General features: G+C 44.4%; 1 protein-coding gene and 1 long non-coding RNA gene across 4 annotated transcripts in view; both read right to left on the bottom strand.

The window, feature by feature from the left end:
* The window catches only part of LOC120900992, a 120,174-nt gene extending 116,696 nt beyond the window's left edge, over nucleotides 1-3,478 (bottom strand). The window contains exon 1 of the long non-coding RNA XR_005739269.1: nucleotides 1,532-3,478. This is a non-coding gene — a long non-coding RNA (uncharacterized LOC120900992). The remainder of the gene's footprint in view (nucleotides 1-1,531) is intronic.
* Nucleotides 1-12,796, bottom strand: part of LOC120900989 (matrix metalloproteinase-2) — a 264,511-nt gene that overhangs the window by 164,830 nt on the left and 86,885 nt on the right. The window lies entirely within an intron of this gene.

Below are 12,796 nucleotides of genomic sequence, written 5' to 3'. Positions count from 1 at the left end.
CTGTCTTGTAGGGATAGCACAATGAACTGATATTAACGATAAATGTGTTTTCATATATAATTATTAAAAAAAGAGCACAAGTAATCATCTACAGTTCGTTTCTCACAGCACGCGCCTTTTCGCTAATTTGTCGTGTACAATATTGCAAAACTCCTCAGCCCATAAATTACTCTTTTTTTCTTCCTCTAAACTCTTCACATTCTCTCGCTCGCTGCTCGAAAGTCCACGACACACAAAACGAATTCAATTTCATCTTCTGCAACGCGACACATTTCTCCTCCCCTGCTACCCCTATCAAATGGCTTAAAAATGCATTTGTTCCAGGCGAACCAATAAAACAGAAACCCTCCAAGTGCAATTGACGTGTTGATAATTGTCACTTGCCATCGAGCCGGCGACCCGGAGCATAGCGGAACGCCCCCCCCCCCCCCCCCCATGGCCGTTAGTGTATATTGGTGCGCATAAAAATAAATAAAACTGTGGCGCGCGCTCTCCAACCTCAAAACCGTCCGTATGTGGTGCCAACGTGTCCATGAATGGAAAGAACGGGGCGTCAAACGGTGGGCGGACAGCAGCAAGTCTGCACTGTTAGTTGGCTGACGAAAATTAACAGACAACCAACAACGGACGCCGAGAACGAGAGCACTATGATGCCACTTTCCGCACAGCGAAATGGAGCGAAAGGCGCCCTTCGTTCGGTGCGGTGTTTCGCATTACTTTTTGGAAGTTGTTTTTATTTTTCTTTCCTTTTTGTTTTTTGAGCGGCACTACGCTGGCCGAATAAAATAAAATAGAAATATGACCCCGTGCTCTGTCGAGTTCCGTGTTCGGGCGCGTGCACGAGAGAGAGAGCGCGCATCGCATCCCATCACCCTTCGTCCTTACAATATTCCGGGTTGAAATGGAATAAGAGACCGGACCGGAGAATGGAAAGAGAGCCAAAGCGAAAGATAAAATTGAGTTAGTGTGTGTGTGTGTGTGTGTGTGTGTGTGTGTGTGTGTATGCGTTGGGCGCAAAAAGGAAACACTCTTCCAAACAAACATTCGTACGGATACGGAAAACTGTTACGGGTTCACAGGAAAAGGCAAAGGAAAAAAAGCGACCAAAGCTCGATACCGAAACAAACCCGGCCTCGAAAAGAGCCCACATTGCCACCCCCAGCGAGATCGGAAATAGAAAAGGAGGAGAGTAAAAACGAACACACACGCACGCACATTCTCCTGACCCAATGAAAAATGTATCAAAAGACAGAGGAAAGTTTCCAGCGATGGAAATTGGAGGCAGAACAGAGAAAAAAAAAGGTCGAGTAACATAAAAATGGGACTATACTCTATCGCACTCGTGTCTCGGTAGGTGTGGAATAGGGGCGATTGCTCCCCTTCTCGATGGAATGGTGAAAATGGGCCCCGAACGGCTGGAGGGAAAGTGAACGAACTGTTCAAGGGACATACAACACAGACGGAAAAGCATAATCATGTGGCATGCAGAGCATGAGAGGAGAGGAAAAATATACAACAGTGTTTCACTCACTTTTAGTTGCGTTTCGTGGTCCTGCTTCCGTTTTTTCCCGGGTCCTTCTGCGTCCCGAGAGATGAAGGGCGATGATGGCAATGATGATGCTGGGACGTTGTTGTGGTGCTGGCGTTGTTGACCCTGCTACCTCGGGAAGCGCTGGAGCCAGCTCCCGGTGGTAGCACTGGTTGCTGGTTGAGTCACGTTGCCCATCCAAACCGCAACATCATTCTCGAATGACCGAAATCTCCCCTACTCCCGGCATTCCCGGGTAGCCCCCAAAATCAGGACGCTACTTCCACACACACACAGAGGGACGTGTGGAGTTTGTGTACCAGAAGTTTGTTGCTGCTGCTGCTGCTGCTTTTGACACGTTTCCTAGTACAGCAAAAGCATGGGCGCCTCTCAACCCGATCGTGGTGGCTTCCCCTTTCAAGCCTCGGAGCCCCGGAGCATCCTCGCTTGTACGGGCACGAGTGCTAGAGGGCGGTGGCAGGTGGGCCATAAATTCTGGAGGCTACTCGCCAGCGCTTCGAGCCTTCCTCACGTGAGGTCTGGTGAAAGCGTCCAAAGCGCACCGAGGCTATGCCCGATGGTGCAGGCTTCGAGTGCCGTGTGGCAACATTCTTGCAGCTGCTGCTGGAGCGCCATCGTCGGTACTCGTCGGGCGCTCGTCATCGTGCCGGGTGCTGCTGGTGCTGTTGTTTTGGGGCGTTTTTTTTTTTTTTGGTTTTCGTCCCGTTGGTTGCTTCCTATTTTGTTTGCTCAGTTAACCGTTTGTTTTAATTGTGAGCGCGGAATGGCTGGGCTGCCAACCTTTTTACACACACTAAATTTAATGCGCACGACAGCGAGAGAGAGTGGGAGAGAGTGCGATAAAGAGGATCGGGTTTGTCCAATTTGGTGTTGCTAAGGGAGTGGAAAGTTTACGCGATTGAAACGCGAACACAACCGATTGCACTTTAGCGTCTAGGTTAAGCTGGTACGCTTGTTCCCGTGTACGCGGAATTGTCTAACGTATTGGAGTGGAATTTTCGTTGGAAATGTTTCGTTAGGTTTGGTTGCAGCTTTAAGCTCTTAATTGTTTGCAGTTTATGGTGACTTTAAACGTTGCTTATTGGGACTTAAATGTCTAAGCAAACTGTAAGACAAACTGTCTTATACTATCAACTACTTGTCCTAGGATCTAAGGCTAACACACTTCTCTTATATCTCACTGAAGCTCACTCTAACCAAACCTAAAGCAAAAGGCTCTGGTGTAACTGTCTTGGCTGCTGCTGCTACTGCTGCTCCTGTTAGCACTGGAAAGCACAACCACTCCTGACTGGGCCAGGCCAATGACTAAATTTGCAGTTGCCAACTCCAGCAGGACCCAGCCGACGACGGACGGCTACTGCTGCTGCTCGAGCACAGGATCCCGGTCACGCTTTACTTGCCTGCCTTGTACGCACCACCGCGCACTAACACACGCGCACCACCAACAGCGAGGCCCCAAAACGAGACGACCGGTCCGAGTGGTTGCTGGCCGTCCTGTCCCGCCCTACCCCTTCACCGATCGACCGGGCGTGGAATGCAATCCGCACGCGCTTCCTTCCGTCGGGTGTCGGGACCCGAACACTACCCGAAGCGTACCCGGATATGCACCGGACCCCGAAGGACTTTTCACCTCCACCCAGCACACGCACACACTCGACTCGATACCGCACCACACCCAAACCGACTCCAACTTCCCTCCAACCCACGGTGAACGGGACGAAACCGAACACCGTTCGTACGGTGTCCTGTTTTCCACAAAAAAACGGTAATGTTCGCACTAGAAAGGAGAAGACCAACTGTACATACAGACACTCCACTCACCGCAGCGCTCAGCGATGGTCTGAACATGTAGCAGCAGCAGCCGCGTGAAGGGATGCTCTCCCAGCGCAGATGAGTGTTCGGGTTTGTCCGCTACGACCCGGGGACTTCGTGTTCTCACGCAAGACTGCCGAGTGGAGGCCGAACTGCTGCTGCTGCTGATACACACACACAAAGAAGAGTATGCTTCTCTGTCGTTTGGAAGGGTCGGATTTCATGCTAGGCCGATAATGATGATAACGGGAGTGAAATTCCTCAACAACGAAGCGGAGCGTGCACGCACCACCACGGTGGTACAAACCGATACCATAGCGCGGGTGACGTATATTTTGTTCATAAACAATCTCAAAATATGTTTAGGTATTAATACTAATCTCCTTAATGTTCAACTTGAGTGTAGAAATAAATTACTACATAAGAACAATGAACAGAAAAATCGTATCTCGTTTAGTCTGTGTAAAGGAGCCTGAAAGAAAGAAATAGTACTTGCTTCATTGCTTGATTTAAAAACAATAATAAGCTCAAAGAAAATGGATGGCTCCATGGACTCACGGTAAGGTCTCAAGTTGCTACTCAGCCAGGCGCTAGTTCGAACCTAGTATGATACATAGTGTGGTTTACAAAAAGGCCAAATCAAATATTCTTTCCAAGGACAAAATAAGTTGTCTTGTACATTACATTAAAGGAAGAAGAAACATAAGATAATTCAACAAATTAAAAATATAAAAGCGTCAAAACACCTTATCAAATAATTTGTGAAAAATAATAATGCTGAAACTCTATATCAAAATAAACTTTAATCATTCCCAATCAATTACTACTTCGAAACGTTGCCTTCTAATTCTAATCTCACAACTTATTTTTTGATCAATTGAGCACAACTTCTTTTTCACTGTGCGCACGCACTTCTTTCATTTTTCGAAACCCTCGCCGGATCTCACTCACCCAGCACTCACTCATGCAAGCACGATTGCTCTCCGCTGCATTCTCATCGCTCACCAAACGAGTATCTCGTTTAAGTGGCTGGTTGGGTGATGGTGCGAAGCTTTCCGCGTCTGTATGTATGTACACACAGGTTTTCCCCACTTGTCAGCTGATTTTGCGACAAAGCTTTCCGAACGCCACACGTCGCTGTATTGGACCTGGTGTACGATTCCAGACAAAGAAACATACACCCATAAACATGTGAGGGGAAATGTTTTGGTGAGCATACTGGGATCGTGCTCGTATCCTTTATTCACCACTCGTAAAGGCGAGCTTTCACCACGGGCAAGCCGCAGGAAACGTTTTGGTTAATTGTTTTACTTTTTAGTTTGATTTTTTTGAATAATAATTATGAGTGTTTTAAATTTATTTTAAGGTTTGTTTAAGTAATTTGTTACTCTTTAAGTACAAGAAATATTGTTATATTGCAAAACATGATAATAATCTGTTTAAATTACAGTGCAAATTAAGGTAAAATATTAATCGTTTACAATGTCACACGAAGGAAGTGCCCTACAGCTTTCGCTCTAATTCCAAAATTGGACACAAATCTTCACACCCGCACCGGCACGAACATGTGGTTACAGCGACAAAAAATGCTCGCTGACATACCTTCCCCTCACCGCAACTCCCCTAGTTCGTATCGCCGATGAAAAGTTGCTGTTATGAATAGCATTCTAGCCGTCAGCATTTAGCACCGAACACGATGTAACCGAAAGACACTGAACATTCGCTTCAGCGCACGTTTAGAGCGCGAACAGATAAGCGCGAGTACTACTCCACACGCAAAGACAGCGAAAAGCCAGTGCAAAAAAAATGCTGGAATGGAATGACGTATGCACAAAAAAAAGAAACGCACACACACACCCGAAACATGTTCTTGAGGAAAGTGAGGAAGTATAAATTTGAATAAATTTCCCGTCCGAGTCAAATCGCCCAAACAGTACGCAAAGGGAGAGGAAAACTTGGGAGAACAATCGCAACGAAGCGCCCACCGCGCCACGTGTTAGCGAGCTGACTCGATTTTTCTGTTGTTTTTTTTTTGTTGCTCCGATTTTTTCTTTCAACCAAGCGCACCACTTCGCCCCTTTGCAACGAGCGAGAAATGATGAATTACAAATCGAGAGATTCGTATGAACTTTGATTCGGTTTTGGCACTGCGTTTCGAGTTTGAATTGATGGCAGTTGAAAGTAGGGGGAGGTAGAAAGGAAACAAAACAACGAATAATAGAGGGACCTAACACAACCGGTTAGAGGGAGAGAGAGATTTTTTTTTCCCGTGGCAAGGGGAACGGAGCGATCCTTTGATCTTTTACGACCCATTTTTGCACGGTACTCGCACTGATGAGCGCTCAAACTCGACTCGACTGCTTGGGGTTGGGATGAACGGCCCATGGAAATCACGGGCCGGTGTTGCAGGAGTTTGTCCATTTTTTTCCTTTTATTTTGGGTATCTCTTTTTGGACAACTTACTTTTTGTTTGTTTGCAAGGCGGAGTATCTACCACCGGTTAGGTAGATCGTGTCCATCTCCGCCGACATACATATTCATGAGCGATGATTTATGATCTAATTAAATGTTCCGCTTATGCTAGCTTTCGTGCACTGTGTCACTCACACACACACACACAAACCGAATGACCGACTGTTCATGTCTTCACTCATGCCCGGGACAGATGAATATCTCAGCCCCTCCAACGCCACCACTCGCTATCTCACTGTATTTTACAGCCACCATCAGGATATAGCCGGAAGTGGCCCATGTAAACCAATTTGTCAATTAGTTTCGCGGCCTGCTTCCATTTCTCTTCCGGTTCCGTGGGGAGTCAAACCAAAATCACACACACACACAAACACACACCCACACTTTGCTAGAAGACAACATTATTTCCATATCGTTGCTTTCACTTCCGCTTTGCAGCAGAGCTGTGTCTCGTACGTCTGTTTCTTTCTTTTTTATTTTGCACCGAAGTTTCCCTTCTACCATCCGATTCCCATGCCACTCTGAGTCGGCAGAAAAGTTTAATCTATTTCCTCGCTCCTTTTCCCGTTCGGGCTTTGTTTTCGAGGCCGGGAGAGAGGTGGCCTCGAGACCCATTAGTTTCGTCCAAATGAATGATATCAATTTTTTCGCGAAGCAATCAATCAGTGGTAGGTCAAGATAATGGAATAAAAAATCACTGCCTTTAAAATCTTTGCTTGCAGAAGAACGATTTTTGGAAGGGGCTTTAAAAAGAAGAATAAAGAAACGCTGAAACAGGCTGAGTCATAGTCACAGCTATCTACAGGCGGCTTCTTCTAATAATGGACAATTTTTCTGGTACATGTATTTATCGTTTGAACGAAAGTGAACGGTGCGAAATATTTTATTAATTCCCATTGTCTAGGGCCACTTTGGACGCTTTACTTCCTGCCAAAGTCATTCTTTAGCGTTCCACCACAGCGCCAAAGGATCATGCTACGGGAACGTTGATTGGATCCGTTCCGCCAACCGCTCCTACAGTGCAGTCTTTTTATAAGAACCATTGCACAAAAGTGTACGGGGTAGTGGTGGAAATGATATTTGGCAGTAACCTTACCCCGTCGAAGTATTGCACCGCACGAGAGAAACTTTTGCATGTCGCTAGGGCATCATTCAAAGTACTGGTGCTGCTGCTGCTCGTTACCCATTGCAACTGCTTCACGCGTGCGGAACACCCAAGGGTGTTCCGACAAATCCGGACCCAAGCTGTTATGAGCAGGGGCATTATTTTCACTCAATTGGTTCCGGGAGAACGTGCTGGAAAATGGTAAATGTGCTTTGTGGGACGGTGTTGTTACTGCTTACGCATTCATGAACGCCACCTACCTTATGCAGGTCGGCTAACTGACACAAAGGTATGAGAGGGTACGCTGCTTAACAGCGCATAATAGCAGAACTGTCAACAGAGGTGTTTTCAATAAGTGATATTTACCTTGCGAGATTATAATGATATTGTGATGGAGGTATTTTTGGTATGGTGGTATTCTTTGCTTACCTGAAAATAGAAATAAACAAAAGAAATTTCATTTTGGTTGAAAGGTTTTCTAGCTTCAGTTATTGGTTAATTCACAAGGCATCAGTTATTGGTTAATTCATAGAAATTAAGACGAATGAAGAATGTATTGTATAGTTTATGAATTATGGTAACCCTTAATTGGTAAGCCTAGTTAAGAAGTCAAAAATTAATTGAAGAGTAACCAAATGTAACAATTTTGAGGACCCTTTGAAGGCTCTGATTCATTTAAAAAAATAATCTTCTAGTAAATACAATACATTAAAAATACGTTTAAACTAACTCAGTTGTTTCACATAATACAATTGTAATACTTTATTCCCAACACTTGTAATGAAAACCTTGTAAAGTATATAAGTTCCATCAAATCAGTTGAAATTCTCATTGGATTTATTATGAGTTTTGCTATAAGCACACGTTATTGGCTTACCTCTTGACAAAAAATATACCTAAGAAGCAAAACTCCATAATAAATGTCACAAAATTTCTGACATAGAGGCAAAATTAAGTTGCAAGGACAACAAGAAACGTAAAGGAACGTTTCTTTGATCATAATGAAATTCATCTATATATTGCGATACAGTATCAAGAAGTTTGAAAATAAATGTTTACAAGAATCACAAGTATGTTAAGCTTTTTGAAAGCCTTACACGCCCGCACTCTTTACATGTCTACTAGGCCTGAAATGGCAAGAATTTTTGCGTATCGGAAATACAATATGCAATTATAGTTTTCCTGTTTTGACTCCATAAATCAGAATAAGAATTCAAACTACTAAATTTTTTGATAATATCTTTACAAAACATATTCTCTTTATATACAACTAATACCACTCGCTTTGCCCAAACATGAATCATTAATTAGAGATCAAATGATTTTACAAATTTTTGATTTTAAATATCGATATTGAAACATTTTGCATCTATTTTTTGTTTCTATTTCTATTATTTCAAAATATGTTTAAGAAAAGTTAATAATTTAATGCTGTCATGTAACTATTCGTTTCAAACATCCATTCGTCAATATAAATAAAGAATTTTAGCTGTTTTAAATTCCAATAAACTTGTATTATGTTTCACTTGTCTAGTAGCGTGCAGGAACTTTTTTACACACTCCGGCATAACCTTCAATTTTCATTATTCGGTTGTTAACCTCCTTTAACACTACGAGTCTCAAACATAATGGCCACCGTTGCGCGATATTTCCTGCTTTTCATTGAAAATCCCACCGCCATTCACCTGAAGAAGCTGATAAATTTTTACTAAAGCTAACCTTTGCACAAAACCCCCACACTGTCAGCGCCACAAGCGCGCGGTGAATCGCGATATAGAGACGCGGGTATAGTTTAATTTGCTCACCATACCGAACCTCGAACAACTCCAGCGCCAGCTCCAGTGGTGAATAGGTGAGCTGGTGGCTCCGGGGCAAAACTTTAATCATTCCATCGTACTCTCAATCTACCAAAACCACCCGGGCTGGCGGGCTGGCGGCTTGCATTCATGCGTTTGCCATTGAAAGGCGAAGATTGAAAGGAATATCTTGGAGTCACTATGGTTGGGCCTTGGGTAACGATTCTAGCACTCTCCGCTCGCCCTAGCAGCCCGAAAACCCGATTCTACATCGAGGCTAAACTTTCTTCCCGAAAGATGGAGACACACACCCCCAATATCTGCGCCGAGATGGTTTTGGCCTTTCCATGGTTTTGGTTTGCTTTGGACAACCGAGCGTTTCCTTTCCGGTGTGGCTTTGGGGGCCCCATTGTTCAGCTGGCAGGGTGAGTGAAGATATGGCGGCGCACCGTTGGCCGCGAGTGTTTTTTATTTCGATTATAAATCCATGAGCGGGCACGGCCGGGAGAGGCCTGCAAAAGGAAGGTATACATGTGTATGTGTGTGTGTATGGTTATCGTTTCCCTTCAGTCGATAAAGCTGTATGTTTTATCCGCCCAGCAACAAATCAAGAAACGGATGGGAGGGTTCCTTCGCGTGCTGCTCGTGTGTCCTGCGGGCATACTCAACCACTCCACTCATCCATCGTGTTCTGGTCTCAATGATGGCGCAATACACTCTCACACACACCACGGGAACATTATCGTCATAATAATCGCAACGCTTGTAGTACAAGCTCATATTTTCCCTCCGGCAGCATAGTAGGCGTCTGGCTTGCTGTCCACCGAATTTTGCTTCACCTCAACGGTTTTGCCCCCCCCCCAAAGGACTACCACAAGCACCGGTGTAGATAAAGAGGGCAACAAAAAACCAACAAACACACACTCACACATACACCCCAGTGAATGGCAAACAAAGCATGAGCGGTGTTTTTACGCATTCCGTTCACGTTTCGCTATAAATAAACACTTTATGGGCAGCGATAAATCGCCTCATTAATTGGTTTTTAAACATGAGCAGAGAGATACACAGCGATGATGCTAATGATGATCATCATGTCCGCGGTGCTGCCACTTCCGTTATTTGTTTCTTTTGTTATGTTGATGTTTGGTGTAGCCAGCTGATTTTGACTGGCGTTCGACTGACTGCTACAAGGCGGAAGCGCTTCGGGCAGACGGTGGGCGGTGATGGGTATGCTTTTTGGTGTTCTGTCCGGTAGCGTGGAAAATTCAAAAATGACTATCAAAGTGTTACTGTTGCCAAATTTGGTGACAGTACTTTTGTGGCATGTGATAAACAATAATAAAATAAAGAAGGAAACTGAACATAATAAATTGATAACATGTTCAAGGTAATGCAGAAGTAAAGCTTAAACAGACATCGAAAATGGTCGCAATGGCTGATCTTGCACTTTTCTTTCTATACTTAGTTCATTTAAGATGACCAGTTGCTTGAAAATGTCCAATATTTTAACATCTGCGTAATAACAACTATTTTATAAGTTTTCCAATAACAACTATTTTAACATCTGTCCAAAACTTAAGGGACATTTAAGATACACAAATCTCCAGCAGAACAATCATAGAACAATCATAGAAAAAAAAACTAAAAATCACATACCGCTAAAGGATACCAATTAATGTGCATAAATCATCAAAGAAAACCCCCATTATATTCCACTGGAATCTTATTGTTCAGCTAAATAATTCTACATGCATACAGAACCCCTCAAACACATCCCCCGTACATTTGACAAACAGAAACATTTACCCAACAAAACCCCTAGGTTGTGTGTTTCTTGAGGTACAACCCAAGCAAACACATTCCCTTTAACCCTGCAGGTGACCAGCACACCAATGCAAGCGCCAACGACGATCCACCGACTGCAAGCCGGAAGTGATTTTCTACTCTTAACTCTTTCCCAAGAAGCAAAGCAGTCACCCTTGTAGTACTTGGAACGTTTGTAGAAAAACGCAGTGGTAGGAACAACATGAGCTCTCTATAAGCTTTCCTGCTGTTCGTAGTGAGTCACTATGTAGTCCCTCTGCCAGTGATCGGTAACAGAAGGAACCTGTTGAGTTTTAATCTTTTCCTCCCATAAAGAAACGACGGGCACGCACGGAACGGGTACAAGCAATGTTCGATTTGGGGTTTTTTTCTGTGTGTGTGTATGGGCAATGATTTTTCCAGGACGTGTTCCAGCTTCGCAGGGAGCCAGACTGGACCACATCAAAACGGTGCCGGACCGGAAAATGGCAGACATTGCGCCCACCCCACCAGGACAGTTTCCAAGCGTATGCAATAAAACCCAAACAAGGTTGCAGTTTCCGGTCATCGTGCAAACGAAGAAGCAGGGAGGTGTATTTTGCATATTTTCATTGCGTGCATCCACACGTATCTATTCTTGCAAGAGACGGGGAAAACTTTTCTTATGCCCAAGGAAGAATAAGCACCCCCCCCCCCTCACAAAACATGCTCGCTTTTGTATTGTATTCAACGCGCAAGGAATAAATCACCGATCAAGTGTGGAATGAACAACATGTTCTGGAGGTATGGATCGACCGAGCATTGCACACGGATGTTTCAAGCGGTACGGATTTCCTCTTTTCAATTGCACTGCGACGAATACGTTTCCGGTCGCTTCCGGGTTAGGTACAAGGTGGAGGAAAGTGCTTGAGTTTCATTGCTATGGTTTTGTTCGATTTTTGGCAAACTGTTTCCACTACCAGGATGAAATGTTGCGCTGGAGGATGCACACTTTTCGCTCGCAAACACATGCCAGACTAGTTTGGCGTTCCTCACAAACGTTGGGTTGATGATGGTTGCCGTTTGAGCTCTGCTCCTTGCTTGTGAGTAGCACGTAGCCCAGGTTGTGCGAATAGCAGCGATTCCATTTGAGCGAAATACACAGTATGCACACTAAAAACTGTTGTTGATTTAAACATGTTTTCCCAATTTATGATGAACACATTCTAATTATTTGAATATCTTCCTTCTTATCAGTTTCCGCTCTAGAATTTTATAATAATTCATTTTCTCAGAAAAACCTCTGAACCTTCCTTCCAATGGGTTCGGGTCCCATTTCGAGCTGGTAACGTAACCATCCCAAAATAAGCTCCAAAAAGCAGCCACAAACTGCCATTGTGAGGTTTTGGGCAGAGCATACGTCTCTGCCTCTTCAACGGCATAGCACAACATCCTTTCCTCTCCCTTCCCAAGAGGGCTGGATGCCTTCTTCGCCCCCGTTAACATACCAAACCACACATACACACACAGGCACACACATCCGCTCTCACTCTCTGCGAACCCTTGCGGCTACTTATCCCAAACCCCTAGGCCTCAAGTGAAGTGATGCCCTTTCGGTCCGATATTTACGGTTTGGTAATAAAACTAAATACTGTTCATCTATGTAAATCTTCTTAACTAACGATCTTCTTGAAGCGTTGAGGCTGTAGTGGAGAGGTAAATACGCATACACACACACCCACACATACCGTTCGGTCTTGTAACCGGTGCGCTCGGTCTCAGAGTTATAAATCCGGTTCGAAGGACCAAAAACCTGAAGACCTGTTTGCCGCTTCATAACCCCCCGTCCGTTACACGTTTGATTCAATGTACAATGGTTTAATTACAGCGTCCTTCTCAGGTTCACACATACGCCAACAGGCTTCATTCTTGCGGGGTTGTGGTAAGCAGTGGGGAAACGTGGTGTGATGTGTTGTGATAGTGTTTAGCTAAACATGCGTGTTTAGAGGACTACTCCTCTGTCCTGTCATGGGATCTTGGTACGGGGAACTATTTATCGGTGAGTTGGGACCATTTCAGTCCAACCGAACACACACACGCACACATGAAATGGCACTGTGAATGTGTGCTCAAAACTATCACAAATTACAGGGCTTATTTTAGCGCCAAAAATGAGTTTCTAACAATCTTGTCTCGACTGGAAATAGAGCAGTACAAAGCCTATCGTTGCTGCTTGCTCAGTGACACTATCGACTCTCTTGTATATTCACAACCCTA

Source organism: Anopheles arabiensis, chromosome 3, assembly GCF_016920715.1.
Source record: "Anopheles arabiensis isolate DONGOLA chromosome 3, AaraD3, whole genome shotgun sequence".
NCBI lineage: Eukaryota > Metazoa > Arthropoda > Insecta > Diptera > Culicidae > Anopheles > Anopheles arabiensis.
The sequence above is the reverse complement of the archived record's forward strand: the minus strand, read 5'-3'. Positions and strand labels throughout refer to the sequence as shown.